General features: G+C 45.7%; 1 protein-coding gene across 1 annotated transcript in view; it reads left to right on the forward strand.

The window, feature by feature from the left end:
• The window catches only part of SAMD11 (sterile alpha motif domain containing 11), a 126,280-nt gene that overhangs the window by 22,887 nt on the left and 87,673 nt on the right, over positions 1 to 15,720 (forward strand). The gene's annotated exons all lie outside the window — the stretch shown is intronic.

Raw genomic sequence — 15,720 nt, forward strand, 5'->3', positions numbered from 1 at the left:
CTGTCACAGCCTAGACCACTGTTTTTTATCCTTTCGGCTGTTGATCCTAGCTGGTGCATGGACTCCGAGAGTCTCTGGGAAATAATCAGGGAAAGCAAGACCGTTTTCAGGAATTTTAAGTTCAGTCTGTGAGAGTCCAGTCCTTCACTGAAAATACTTAAGATTCAGCAAATCTGAAGCAATTGAAAACCAGTGGCTAAACTTCCCAGGTTTTTTGCATTACCTAAGCTGCTCTCTGGGGTAAGGTCCACATAGGCAGAAGACCTGGAGCAAGATATGGTCTGTATCTTTGCCTTGTTCTTCCAACTAGAATGGAATTGACCCTGTCTTCCTCTGGAGGTGGTGATCATGGAGAGCAAGAGTCAGGTCTGCTTTCAGGATTTAAATGGCTCTAAGCTTGGGTGGGGGTAAGACAGGGAGAAGAGAATACCTTCATTTCTTACCCCCTCCCTGGGAAATGTGGGGAAGGTACTGGCTTTTAACTGCTCCCTTCCCATGCCTTCTGGACATGCGGGAACACAGGTGTGCCTGTAGAAATGTGTGAAGACATGTGCGTGCTAATGACGTCTAAATATAGCAGCTGCTCCATGCTCCTCTTAACCTCCCAAATGACTACTCACTCTCCTAGGCTTTGTCAAATCATAGATATTACCTCCGTGACTAATTCCCTGTGGAGGGCCCTTAAACAGGTTTAGAAAACAAGTCCTCTGTCACTCTGAGGCACAAAACAGTATGTCTTTTTTCTAAATTTAGCTAATGAGGGGGGAAACTCCCGTAGATAGACTTACCCTTGAACTGCAGACAGGGAGTCCTCAAGCAGGTTTTCCTCCATAGCAGCCCGGCGCCCTTATGAGGAGGCGTATGCACCATTTCTTGCAACACTTTGAAACTGCGTGCCTGGTTGTCTGCAGGAAAGACCAAAGCTGTTAATTGGAACTGGTGATTTCTGCAGGAGGAAGATGTGATGGAAACATGCCTAGGGTGGGATTTCACTTTCACTTTCACGGACTTCTCAAATGCAGATGCTTGCCGGGTAAAACAGAGCTGCTTAACAGTGCACAAGAGGATCATGCGACCGCAGAGAAGTCTGTGTCTTCTTGGAACTGCAGGGGGGGAATTAGGATTGGCAGAGTGTAATTGGTAAAGCTTGTATTTGGCTGGGATTTTTATTTTAACAGGCCCAGAAAATCACCAAGTAAATAGTAAGTCGGGACCTTAAATTTGCTCTCCGGCACCTCTGACGGCAAAGTAGACCCAAGTAGGTTTATTCAAGAAGGAAGAGTGCCACCTATTGAGTCACAGATTTCCCCTCCTTCAGAAGGTACAACAATATCCCATCCAGGTACTTTCCACGCACAGCTCAGCGTCATTCACGTGATGGGAAGGAGCCACAGCCTGGGGTGGTATACTCATGCAAGAGAAAGGAAAAGTGTATGCGCCGAAAACTGTGTGGTTTTTATTTTAGATGGTTACAGATGTGCTGTGTTTTAAAGCAGTGAATGTCAGTTGCAAAAGTTGCCATCAGCAAGCTTCCAAATATAGACCCTTTCCTGGAGCAAGTTCTTTGTTTAAAAACCTGAAGAAAACCTACAAGATTTACAAATAGTTACGGGCAAGTTATGTTAACACGGCTTTATGTACATTAGACTGTTTGATGATTTGGTGGCTTTGGGTGAAAGAAACTACTAGACATGCTTCAGAACAAGTGTTGGATGTGTGAGCAGGTTTGTTTCCTCATGCGACTTATCTTGAAGTCTCTGTCCATGGTTGGTGTTGCTGGAAGCCACATAAGACCACACTGGCTCTGTCAGCAGCTTAGCCGCAGACTTTGCTTCCCACCTCAGGGAAATGCTTAAATGCCTAAGAGGGGAGATACTAGTTTTGAGACAAAATGTTTCACCCTTAAAAACATGCCCCCCCCCGCCAATTTTGTTCCAATTAATTTTGGTTCTGGTTTTCACTCCCATGAGAGATGAAGCTTTTTTGCCTGCTCAGAAAACTCTTCCCTTTGGTATTTCTTTTTTTTCCTTCCAGCTTCTTGTTTTTTATTCTTTTGATGAATTATTTACCTCTCTTGGGTTTTGGGTTTTTTTTATATTATCTTTGTGTTTATCTCTAAAACATACAACTCCAAACACTCCCTACTAACATACAACCTCCAAACACTCCCTACTTCCATTCATTACTCATCGGAAAGCCACTGTATTTGTTGTTCATTTATTTCCCAGTGTTATATTTATATATACAGATGTATCGTAAATCATGCAGTATCTTCTCGTGTTGCTCCTAATGTGCTGAGCCAGCTAGTTGCATATTTCTGTGAGTAGTTTTGGTTTATCCTTTGGTTTTGTTAGTACACATTGGCTAAGTGGAACCCGTGGTTCTAGGTGCTGCACCGTCACAGTGAATGATGAGCACTACCATCGGTGCTTGCGGGACACATACATGAGGCCATCAGGTAGACTGCTTGAGTTCAGGGTAACGATACCGGCACAGCGTGCTACACACAGCTCTGTACAGACTGCAAGCAGATCTTCCTTCAGTTACTCACAAGCAGATCTCAGCTGGGTTTCTTTTTCGGGGGTGCACTGGTCAGCACATGGTGGGAGCACCAGATTTGGACACGGGACCATTCTGTTCCAATCTTGGATCCTCTACCAGTTTACTGTGTGACGATGAGCGAGTTGTGCCACCATACTTGCCCTTGGTCTCACTTACCGAGGTGATGATATAAAAGTACTTCATAGCAAGAACTGTGTGCCCTTTTTGCAAAAGCTGCAGGCCTTGAAGTGAAAGGCTATGGACAATTGCGAAATGCTGTTACTGATACACCAGAGTTGGACTTTAATGTTTGTGCATCGTGTCTGTTGAGTGAGAAGAATGGGTTTCACACTGTGATACTAGGGACTGCACCTTGCGGAGCTGATAATGAGTTCCTTTTTGTTGTCCGTGTCAGAGCTGTTGTGACACTCACAGCAAGTTATCTGTCTGACACCCCATTTTTTTAATACAAAGCACCAGAGCTAGGAAGTTCACTGTACTGTCTCTGGATGATGTTCCCTCTCTCCTGGCAGAGTTAATCAGCACGTGTAATCTGGTTTCTGAGTAGGAGTGGGCTATGAGAGCAACTGGATCTTGTACCACTGACTTCCCCGTTGAGGTGGACTTTCGATGTGTTCTGGTGAATGCCATAGAGCAGCCCATAAAAGTGCACCATGGAGTGAAACATCTGCACGCTATACCAGTAGGTTGTGGGCGATGCATCTTTGCCCTGACTAGCTTATGTTAAGGGTGAGTGTCATCCTCAGTCATGACATACCTCTTTCTGGTGCTCTCAGCCATGCAGCATTTTGATGGACTGAGGGCATGTCAGTCCTTAGCAGTGCCAAGAAGAAGGGAGGGATTCCCCTGAGTCAAAGAAGCTAAGCAGGAATTTGGCATGCTTTTAGCCTCATGCCTGGTACTCTCAGACTCTTTCCTTTCATTAATTCCACTCTGTGCTGCAGCTGAAGAGCACGTATTAAAACTCCAAGGAGGCATGTCTAGTAGTTGTTCAAAATCAGTTAATTTTTTATTGGATTTGAAGTCAGACTTGATGGGCCAAACCCACCCCTAGAGGACTGGGGGTGGGGAATTGCAGGCAGTCGGGACTTATTCTGGATAATTGACTTTCTCTTCTGTGTCCACCCTCACTCTCAGATTCACCTAAGAAACCTCCCTGTCTTTGCTTCTCCGAAGTGCTAAGGCTGGGAGGCCTTTGTCCCTAGCAGCCTCAGCCATCAAGCTGTATTAAATTAAACATAGACACACATCACAGCCCTGAGGCTATTAACCCCCCGTGCACACAAATAATCCGTTGTGGTCTAAGTAGAATAACTTACGTTTGGACCCCGATCTGGTCCAATTCATTTCCACACCTGCGGGAGTGACCTTCAAAACTTGCTCGAGGCTCTGTCTCAAAAGTCGTTTTCTCATTAGTGGAAATGAAATGTATTGTGGAGCTATTGCTCTGTCTCTGCATCTCTGGGGAGACGAGTGCAGAACAACACTTCTAGTCCCTGCCCACAGATCATGCCAGGCCGCCTCACTCCCAGTTGGTTTTCTAGAAACCCTTCCTCCCTGACTCCTCCTCCCTTTCCCTCCACAATAACATAATTAAGATTAAAGAAAGCCCTTGCAGCGTGTCCCCAAAGGTTGCAATGAGCAGGGGCTGCCATTGGGAAAGCTTTGGGTGCCTGGGCGTGCTGGCGGACAGCGAAGGCACCTGCGGTGGCTCGCAGCCTCCTGCCACCCCTGCCCGGGACGGTCTGCTCGCTGTCCCCCGATAACTTCATCAGCTTCTGCTTGGCCTTGTGGCTGACCGCTCCCAGGGCTGAGTCTCGTTTAAAACAATACCATTTATTCCCATAGTAAACATGCTGTAGAGTCGCTCGGTCTGGTACCAGTGCTTACTTCCAGCTGTCATCTCTGTCTGTAGTACTGTTAGAGCGTAAGGGGAAAAAAAATACCCCGAACGCTCCTGTTGTGCTTCGAGTCCTTGCCATCCATCAAACAGGGGTCACAGTAACTGCAGATCATATGCTCGGGTCTCAAAAACTGCAGGAAATCAGTCTTTGTTACATGGAAAATAAAGCAGTCTATGGGGAAAATAACCATAAATGTTCATTATTTGTACAGGAAAATCAATTTGTAGGCCAATTGACCAAATAAAGTAATACAATTTGCTGGGAAATCCCCCAGGTGTGGCAGGCAAATCGTGAAGCGGAGATGGAAGCAGCGGTTTTCGTAGGTAGTCTGTGGTGGTTTGGGGGTGGGAGGGGTGCGGGGAAGGGAGACAGAGCTTGAGGAAATGAATAAAACTACAGCAAAGGGGACTTGTAGCTGTGCAGCCAGTTGAAGGGAAGGCGGTAGTGAAAGGAGGAGAGGAAGAAACGGTCGTCGTCTTGTTTTTATGTGGCAGAGGGTGGTGGAAGGAGGTGGCAGTGCCACCGTACAGCGTGTGGGAGCAAGGGAGGAGCTCTGCGGGAGGGGCTGAGCTGCGAAGCGGAGCCCTGCGGCGTGGCGGGAAGCACGTGTGATCCGGCAGCAGGAGCGGGGGAGTGACGGACACACAACCCTTCTCGGTTCTCCCTCCTTTTGTCACCTGCCCAGCGAATTTCCATTGTGTGTGTGGCATGAAATCAGATAATCACCCCAAAATGACTTTAAGGTGGTTCCGTGAGTCTCACATCAGTGCTAAATGCCATTTGCAGCTTTAGTGCAGAACTGATTGTTTCTGAACGGTGACTCCCGACTCTAGCGATGGGTACGCTGTGCCTGGACAGCTCTTCGTCACAGCTGCGTGTTGACACCCGTCAAGTTAAAAAAGGTAAGGATCAGTTTGTCAGTCAGGCTCTTCTAATGACCTGAACCAGGTCCTTGGTGCTTCCTTAAGTGGAGGCTGTGTGCCTGTGCGCCTGTGAGGGCAGCGAGGGAGGGAGAGAGAGGGGCATCTCCTTCAGCTGTTTTTTACATGAAAGGACGCATTTATGACCACAGCACCAGAAGGCATTGCTAAGGTATTGTAGTCCAGTTCCTCTGATAGTTGAAAAGCGTCCACAGAGCTGCTTTTCCAGGCTGGATGTGAATATATCATCCCTTTGGCTCTGGAAGCACAACAGGCCACTGTGGGCCTCTCTGTATGAGGTAGTTCGTCGGCTTTCGTATCTCCATCACACCTTGCGCCACTGTGAAATGGATCTGCTGCTCCTCGCCCGCCTCCCAGATGTGTTAAAAGCCCTTAAATAACAGAAGTTTATAAAACACGTTGTGCTTTCCAGATGAAGTGTTGCGTAACGGCAGTATGGCTGCGGCGGAGGACAGGCCTGTTGGCTGAGACTTCGCTTGCTCTTGGCTCTCTGAGAGGGAGGGGGCTCCAGGGAGGCTGTGGCCTCACTCCTGCATGCAGCAGGTGTCAGAGCTTTTGATTTGTAAAACAGGGTCCTTTCAAAGCCTTGAGTGGCACTGCAGAATACTGGTTTAGACAAACTCCGCCAGTTGCACCACAGCCGTGAAGGAACCGCACCTTTCTCTGTTTTGTTTTGGTATCGATAGCTTAAGAGTATGATGGCTACTTAAACATCAGGCATTTTTTTTTGCAAAAGTGGAAGCAATGCCTTAATTAATATTTGTAGTTTTCATGTTTGCTTTGGATTTTCAGAGTTTGCTTGGCTGTCGGGAGAGTTGAGTCATTCCGGGGAAACTTTGTGGGCAGACCTGGCTGTTGCTCCCCCAGTAAGTGAGAGCTCTCTCCTCAGGTTTAACTGACCTGCTCTTCAGTGCTGGGATCACACTTGAAACACTACAGTATGTGGATCTTTTTGTACCTTTACCAGCCTGAATGATCTCCGTGCAGGTGTTAACTGAAGGCTTGAGCTCAAGGTTCTTGGAGCGGCACGTCTACCATCCAGGGAGGATGGTGCTGCGCTGCTGGGTGGTCCTGTCATGGAGGCAGATGTGACTGATTTTTGGCACCAGCCTCCCCGGGGAACGTTAGGACGTAATGCAAAGCTCTGGTTACTCTGTCTCCGCTGTGTGGAGCAGCTGCTGTTTCTCTGCTCTCGTCAGTTTGGTTGCTTCAGTTTTGAGGGAAACTGCTGGGAAATCGATTTTTTTAAAGCTGAGAAAAATTGCCCTCTGGTTAGTTTCCATGTCGTTCTGGCCATGACAAGAGTGGTCCGGTTGTGGGGATGGACCGGAGGCGTTTCTTGGGTTGGTCTAACACCAAGGTGTTTGAGGTGCGTATGGCTGGGGTCAGGGACTGACAGTCTGGCAGTTCCGCTGATGCCCCTAGGAGCTTATGTTTGCAAAGTCACCAGTGACCATGGAGCACTTCAGAATTTTGGAAGCCCAGCTTTTAGGATGGTGTTGGACCTGATTTTTCCAAAGGAACCAGCTGCAGCTCTCAGTAACTACAGCAGCAGCAGAATCTTCTTCCATATGGACAACTAAAGAAAAGGAGGAACTGACTCTCAACAAATCCAGGTCTGTCTGTCCCATTAAGTGAAGATAAAAATTATTGAACTTTGTAAAACACACTGAAGTGTTTAGATAAAGCCTGTTTTGGTTTCTATTACAACAAGAACATGCATTTTGGGAGGAACTGTTTAACATTTCTGTTTGATTTCGTGAAAGTTGCTCTACAGTGAAGACTTATAAAAAAAATTTTAAAAAAGCTCAAAACAGAACTTGAGGCAGAAATTGCACTCTACCCAATGAAAAGCTAACAGTGGCTGGTCCTCATTCTTGTAGGACTTGAACAAAGCCTGGGTCTGTCTCCTTTTGGCTGAGCAGGCTGTAAGCCACACTTGGAAATCTTGAGGATCTCAAAGAAATGCTTTAAGCGTGTGCCTCCAGAGCAGAATAAAAGTATAAACCCCAGTCAGATTCCTCTTGATGAAATATTTCAGACTCGCTGGGGAAGGCTGTGTTCTCTTGGACCTGATGTAGTGAACCTTCGGAGTGAAACGTTAATACCTGGGGGAATGACGGACAGTTATTTTGTTCTCTTGTCTGTCTGTTACTCGAAAGGTACAGCAGTGAGGTGCGTGAAAAGAAGGCAAAATGTCTGAAAGCATCCGTGCCCTTTTGCTCCTTGTCTCTTCACCAGAGAGGAGGAGCAGGAAAGGAAAGAAAAAAGAGAAAAATATGTAAGTTCTGCTTTTATTTAGGAGATAGCATCAGTGTACCACATCCTCAGCTGGTGTAAGTTGACTTTTACTCCATTAATGCTGACTTACATTGCCTGAGGACCTGGCTTCACATCTCTGCTTGCTTCTTTGCAACCTCAGACTGAAATGGACAAAGTTATTTGATGTGGAACAGACATAGAAAACGAAGACTAGGCCAGTTTTCAGCCTTCTTCCAAAGAGTTTTTGAAAACAGGTAGCGCCAAAGGACTGATAGATTTTCTATCTTAGAGCTACCTCCCTTCAAAGACTGGAAACTCCAGTTGGCTTTTCCAGAAAAGCATAGGTCTCACTCTATTAACAAGTTATCCTTTAGGCTTTATAACTCACTCAGAGGTAATAAATGGGAAATGTTCCCTTCTGTTCACAGATCTTGTTCATCTGTTTCTTTAGGGCTTCAGAAAATAATGTTGTTAATATTGATGGGAAGAGCTGCAGCTTCCCTTCTGTGTAACTTTCTTTTTGTTTAAAACATTTATTTTTTCCAATTGTACTAGTACCTACAGCCCTGTTTCTGTGCACAGCCTCAGAATCAACACATCCTTCTCTGCTCCAGAAAGCTTACAATATAAACAGTATAGAGAAACAGGTACAAAGGAGAGAAAGTGTTAGTAATGGCTTTTTGTAGCAGGGAGACTGAGCACAATGGGGTCAAGTGAGTGTCCTAGGGATCACACAGCGAAATTGTGGTTAAGAGTAATTTTCTTCTTTGATATACTCTCTCTCTCTCTCTCAAAAGATAAAATACCCTAAAAATGGGCCTGGACTGTCTGTACTGGGATTGATAGCTTCTGTATAAACCAGTTGATGACAACTCAAAACTGTTAATGAGGAATCATCAGGTGTAGACGTAGAGAGCCTGCTGGGGTACAGTTATTCCCAGAATCTGTTGTCCCCTTGGCTACAGCTCTTGGACCTGTCTGGCTGTGCCAAATTGCTTCCTCACCTTAACTATAGTCATTGCCAGAAATTGTAAACCAGCTTCATGAGACTCTGAATAAGAGTGCGACACAGTCCCCAAAACATGAAAGAGTCTTCGTGGTCTGTACTGCTTTAATTTTTTGCCTGACCATTGCTGTCTGTTCCCTTCTTCTCCCTCTGTACTTTGGGCCATCCCTCCTGTGCTGGAACAACTTCCAGTGTAACATTGGTGTCACTGGAAAGAAATGATAAATAATAAACGTATTAGTGGTCAGGTTAGAGGGCTGGACTGCACCTGGCAGGGCGGCAGTAAAAAAGATGCAGCGGAAGGCTGCTGACTGTTGTTTTATTAATTTGTTCATTACTGAACGGTGGAGCAGGAGGTAAGATGAGAGGTTGGACAGCTTCTTCTGTCTGTGACCTCAGTTTTGAGGGAGAAGCTGGTAAGTGCAGGGCAGCAGGACTGCGCCTGTACTGGATTTGCTACCGAAACAGTCGGCCTGGTAGCACATTGTCCTAGAACGCCTAATGAAGGCCCAGGGGAGAGTGGAGGATTATCTCGGAAGGCAACTGACCCTTTCTTAGGTGTTTACACTAATCACTGCTGAAGGTAAACGCAAACTCTGTCAGTTATCCTACAGGGGGATGTGTGGGCTCCATTGCTGTGTAATTTCCCTAATTAAAGCCATTTGACTAGGTTTATTATCTGAAAAAGTAGAAGAAAAATATTCCAGGCTCTCAGAACCTCCCCCTTTCCTTTTCCCTATCTTTATTATCAATAAAAAAAGAGAGAAAATGCTGTCTGGACTTGAGGATTTCCTTCACATATGGAAAAGATTTAGCATTCTTCAGCTCCCAGCACTGGCAGCGCACAAACCTCCCCTCTTACCTTCCCCCAGCATTCCCTGTCTGCTCCCTGTATTTCCCCACATCGACGTATACAGAAAGAATGCATGTGCTGTTGCTTCTGCAGGGTTGTTTTTTTTTTTTTTTATTCGATAGGAATTTTTTTTGAGAGTCGAATCATGGGCACGTGAATCATCTTGCAAGCAGCTTTGATACTTTATCAGCTTGCAAACTCTTTGTGCATTTGCATTTTGGTGGTTTTTTTCTGGTACTGATTTGGATGCTGAAGAAACAGTGTCCGTAGGGACTGCACCTGCTCGTCTTCTTGGGTCAATTCCCAACGGGATCAGATGTCCAGAGTTTGGCTGGCAGTTAATGTGGACTGGCAAAACCTTTGCTTTCATGTGCATTTTTTTTTCCATGGAGCTTTTTGCCTTGCAGCTCTCATAGCAAAGGCCTTTCCATTGCTGGGATCAATTAAATGCTCACCAGGGACTCTCTCTGCGAGGAATCTTTCCTTTTCTGGCTGACTTTGAATGTCACACCAGGGCGTTCAGCTGTTTTGACCTTGTTGCGGTAGCTCCCAGGGCAGGAAACCTTTCCTAACCCTCCCTTCCTGTCTCTCCCCCAAGTCCTATGCTCTCCACCCGTCATTCCATCTGCAAGCTGTCCCAGAGCTCTTATGCAACAGTTTGGTTTTTGGTATTCTTGGCTGGGAGAACAGGGCTCCAGGGGAGAGCTATGAGGGGGTTGGATGGGTGGGGGGAGAAAGATTTTATTTTGTAACTCTACTAACCTTCCTTAGCCACACAGAGCGGAATTTTCCCCCTGCTCTCTGGAAGGGAAGAAATATCACCACTGTTTTCTTTTCCATCTTTCTGATGGTCCCCTGCTTTCATGACAGAACGATTGGGCTTCCAGGCTTCTCCACTCAGGTAACCTACCACTGTTCCCAAGTTGTTGGGTTTCTTTACTTGCAGTTGCATCTCTAGACTTGGGTAACTTTAAATTGTATGTTAGTACCCATCTGATTTTTCCTGGGGAAAGGAAATATGCCTGTCTGTGATTTTTAAAAACAAAGCAACCCCCCACCCAGACAATACTTTGAAAGGCAATGAAAGCAATTAATGGTGTCAAAAGACCCTGGGAGGGTGAAGTGGTGAGTGACTGAGGGCTGGACTGACGCAGGAACGGCTGGGTGGGTAGCTGAATGTGGCTGGGGAATAGGGGGTTATTGACTCAAACTCCAGCTGTGTTTCGTTAGCTGGTATCATAAGCCACAAAATTAATCTTTAACAATGTATAAAGGGAAGGGAGTCCTAATATATGAGGCAGTTCTGCAGTGCCCTCAACACTCACCCTTGCAAAAGCTTCGGAGAATTGCAGAAACGTTTTGCTTTCTAGTTACGCTCATTAAAGAGAGGATAAGGGATATTCTGTTCTCTACCCCCCCACCCTCTATCCAAGGGGTGGGGGAAATCCTTGTGTTGTGAAAGGAAGGTGCACGCTCTGAAGAGGTTTCCTCTAAGCGGAGTCACTGTTTGTCCTGAAAGCAAACATCCTTGACTCCTCTCAGGCACCGAAGAGGTTGTTGGAGGGTTCGTTGCAGGGTAGGGGAGAGCACCCGTGCAGTAGCTCTGCAGCAGCATTTTGGCTGGCTGGCTGTATCTCACCCACAGATGTATGTGTTGAGAACAGGTCCTTAGTGTGGATCCTGTGTTCCCCCTGCTCTCAGGGGCATAATCTGTTCCTTATACCACCTTCTGTCTGTACTCCCCAGGGCAGGGAGCTGGCAGTCAGGCAACCTGGCTTTGCTGGCTGAGCTATAAGACGTATTTACCACTACGGATGCCTCATCTTTTTGCTGGGGGTACTGCACCTGTGCTGTCAGCTGTTGGCTCTGCAGCTATAGAAAATGCTGCTTCTGACCTGTTGGCCAAAACAGCCCTACTAGTTCAAGCAAGCCAGCTGGCAAAGCACACCTTCCCCCTTCTCTTCACGTGTGTAAAAATGGAGTTATTTAACAGGGGGGAGCTAGTGTCCCAAGATGCCTGGCTCTCTGGCAGTAGGTGACTATTGATTGCGTTGTTTTCCCAAGCATTAGACGTCCCAATGAGTATCAAGAAATTGGGAGGCAGTTTTCTTTTTAAAATATCCAAACCTTCTTACACGATTCATGGTTCAACGTCAGCATGCTGTTAATGTATGACATCATCCTGTAATGACACTGTCACACAAATACAAGCTTTTTTAATGTGAGATTATGAGGCTTACATAAAATATCTATAAATCCTAATGTACCTCCCCATATATAGCGATGCCATGCAGTCTCTGGGTGTACTCTTGCACATAACGCCGCTCTGCTAAGTACATACTTTACTATCTGCCACCGTGTGCCAAGTGATAGTCGATAACCCTGAATCTGAGTAGCTGTAGGTATCTCAATATACTGCTCAGCTCTGTAGGTACATTCCTGTGCTGTAAGCTGTCTGTACAACTGGCAAAGGACTTCAGCAAAAGCCAGAGTCATAGGAATGATTCCTTGGATGGAATGCATCTCACAAAGGAATGGTTTTTATTTGCAGCTTGGACCAGTGCCCTTTCAAGTCAATGGAAAGACAATTGATTGTAGCAGGTTCTGGACTAGGTTTCTGGCTACCTTTGTGCTTAATTTAAAAGTAATGTGTATCTACTGGTGAATGCCTCTAAACAGATTAAGAAAGTGAAATTGATTCAAAACTGACTATAGATGAACATAAAAGGCAAAATTGATTGGCTCAGTCTATTTTAATTTTCTGGGAATGGAGAAATGTAATAAATAAATAAATAAAAAAATTGCCCCAAACCTAATGGCAAAATACAAAGTACAAAGTAAACACAACTTTAAAAAATGGATTGCTGGTGCTGGAATGCAGGTGTTTACAAGGGCACTGGAACCACTGTGGCCCTGGTTCCAGTGTTGTCCGTGTCTGTTCCCTGGTGAGAACAAGAGTAGGACAGGTCATCTGTGACCAGAGATTGCTGAAGATGCAGATTCTCTTTTCCATTCATGCTCATTCGTTTGTCTTTCAAGGGAACAAGCTCTCTGTGTGTTAGGTGATACCTGTATAGGTACGTATGTATGTTTTTGCGTGTTACATATGTAGGCATATATATGTGTGTGTGTATATATATGCAGCAGCTTTAGGTGTAAGAATACAATTTACAGAAAGGCAAAGAATAAGCCTTCTGAAGAGCAGGGGAAAGGGGGAACCTGTGTTCCTGGTCTGGTGGGCTGTTTCTCTAGGTTTAGTGCCGCCCTTTTTGCTGCACTCTCACTCTTGTTAAGGCTGATGAGTCCCTGGGCAGTCACTGAGACCTGGTAACTGCTCGAAGGTACCATAATGGCCATAAAATGATTTTTAGTATCTGATCAGTGCCGTTCTCTTTAGCTTGTGAAGTCACAGCAGAGAGTGAATTGCAATTATTTTGAAGCGGAAATTTGCACTCCCTCCCTCCCCTCCCCCTTTAATTGTTATGATAAATTGCAACTTCAGAAAAATTTATAAAGCTTTGGCATGATAAAGCTCATGCTGATACCAAGTCCTGGCTTTTCAGCGTGACAGAAATCTGGTGCAAATACTGCCCTCCTTGCTTTTCCCTTTCTCTCCTCCTCTTCTCCCCACTGTCCTTTTGATGCTGTGCAAGCTAGAGTTACTAAGAGGGCTTTAGACAGAGGGTAAGCTCTGTGCACATTCTCTGCATGCACTGGAGCAGGAAAGGGGGCAGGGGTGGAAATGCACCTAGTATGTGAAAAGCATTTAAGGGTAGGAGACTCACAGTTCGTATCGCATGTTCCTCCAGGGAATAGACAGTGAGAAACCTCTTTGCAAAGGGCCATGTGAGTGGATCTCTACTACTGTGTGGGGGAGCCCACAGGGATGAGGGAAAGCATTTGCTGTTTGGCACATAGATGCGGTTGGCCCCTCACACCGTAGCAATTCACCTTGTGCAGCTGGGTCTCTGAGAGTCCCCAGCAATATTCACAGTCAGGATATTCTCCTGTGTCTGAGTCTGGGCATTTGGACTCACTACAAAGCCTGTTGCAGCTTGATCCAATTTTGTACTTGGGATACTCAGAGATGTAGGAGCATTCACCTTGTTGCTGTCCAAGGGTGCGTTTTTCTTCTTCACATCTCTCTCAAGAAGAAAGTGCATGTCTTTTTCCCTGTTTCCCCATTTTTAAGCCAGTTTGGCCCAGCACTCTTCTTTCCTTTGGGTGTCTGCTGTTCACAGACAGCTGTGTTCTTGGCTTGGAAGTGCATCAGAACGGGAAAGCTAATGTGCCTCCTTGGGGTGATGCCTTCCAGATGGATTTAGCTAATTATCACAATGATTAGGGCTCCCCTTAATGACCACAACTGGAATTTATTGACAGAGGTAAACAAGAAGTTTTTGTTTTGTATTTGTGGAAAGTTCTTAATTTGTTCAATTAAAAGAACATGGGCTCTTCTATCACTTAGTCTTGCTCTGTTCTCCCCTGCAGAGAGCCCAACTGGCTTTCTCAGGACATTTTCATTTTGCCAGGTTTTTTTGGAAAGTTGGAGTCGATGTTTGAGAGAAACTGTTATTAGTTAAATGTTACTCTGCACTTATTCGATGTGTTTCACACACCTTTCTTCCTTTTGTTCCAGTCCTTGCTAAAAACATGTTTCTTTTCTACGACCTGTCCTATTGAAGGAAGTATGCCTACATACCTGTACAAAGAATGTGCATGAAAACTGTGCTTCACTTCCCCTCGCTCTGGTTCCCTTCCCAGTTACGTGATCTTGTTTGCTAAAATTTTAAATTCTGTGGCGCAATGACATTACAGTCTCCCTGGGTTTCCAGTGTACATCTACCACTGTAAGTGCTGGTATTATGGTTCTTGGTCAATCACAGATCGAGCTAAACACCCCAAGTGCTGGAAACATGTTCTATCACAGTGAGAGCTAAAACCCCAACACAGTCTAGTTTAGGCTGCACTAGGCTCCTGTCTTCTTGTGGATCAGGCACAAAGGGTGCAGAGACAGAGTAATCTATCATACATTCTCACTATGTGCAGAAGATAGGAGGTTGGGACCAGGGTCATCTTGCGCTAGGTTCTGTACACAAATACACATGCAGTGAAAAAGCAGCTTTCGTCTCCTGGGAATTTTCCTCCTGTTTATTTGGGTCTTGTCAGAAGTGAATTGTTGAGGGAAGTACACTGCCAGGACCACCTAGGGAAAAGTCTGCACAAGGCAAGACCTGCTAGAGTCATCTGAACATGCAAATGAACGGTGAAAAGTAGCCTCAGTAATTCAAGTTGAAACTGATGTGGACTGTGCACTGGTGTGAGAGTCAAAGCTGCTGCTGGCTGGCATAGGCAGTCTTCCCTTTGCAGTCAAAAGGGTTCTGGATTATCTGGATCACGTCTTCCCCGGGGCTACTGCAAAGGTTTAATTTAACCTATTCTGCTATGCTAACGTGCAACATTTGGTAGGAAATATTCCAGAGAGAGAGATTGGTGCCTGAAAAGTAAAGGTTGAGAGAGGTGGGGTTGTTCAGCCTGGAGAAGAGAAGGCTCTGGGGAGCCCTTATTGCGGCCTTTCAATAGTTAAAGGGGGCTTATAAGAAAGATGGGGACAGACTTTTTAGTAGGGCCTGTAGCGTTAGGACAAGGAGTAATGGTTTTAAACTAAAAGAAGGTAGATTCAGACTAGAGATAAGGAAGAAATTTTTTATGATGAGGGTGGAGAAACACTGGAAGAGGTTGCCCAGAGAGGTGGTAGATGCCCCATCCCTGGCAACATTCAAGGTCAGGCTGGATGGGGCTTTGAGCAACCTGCTCTAGTTGAAGATATCCCAGCTCATTGCAGGGGGGTCAGACTAGATGACCTGTAAAGGTCCCTTCTGACCCAAACCATTCTACGATTCTGTGATTCTAATTCTGCCGCCATCTTCCTTTCCTATTGGCGTGGATGAGACACAAGCTAGGAAGCAAGAGGTTGGAAATGCATGACTTGAATATTAGAACTGGAAGAATGAGATAGAGGTGTGCCTCTGCTGAAAAGTCTGTTGCAAAGCGAACATAGCCTTTGCCCACCCACCATACCAGTCTGAAGCCTGCAATGACTAACAGCATTGCCTTCGCAGGGCAGCCATTTGAGAGGAGCTGCTTGGTTCTGGGTTGCCTAACCAAATTCTTTTTTTCTTCTCTTTTCCT

This window comes from Gavia stellata, chromosome 27 (genome assembly GCF_030936135.1).
Source record: "Gavia stellata isolate bGavSte3 chromosome 27, bGavSte3.hap2, whole genome shotgun sequence".
Taxonomy (NCBI): domain Eukaryota; kingdom Metazoa; phylum Chordata; class Aves; order Gaviiformes; family Gaviidae; genus Gavia; species Gavia stellata.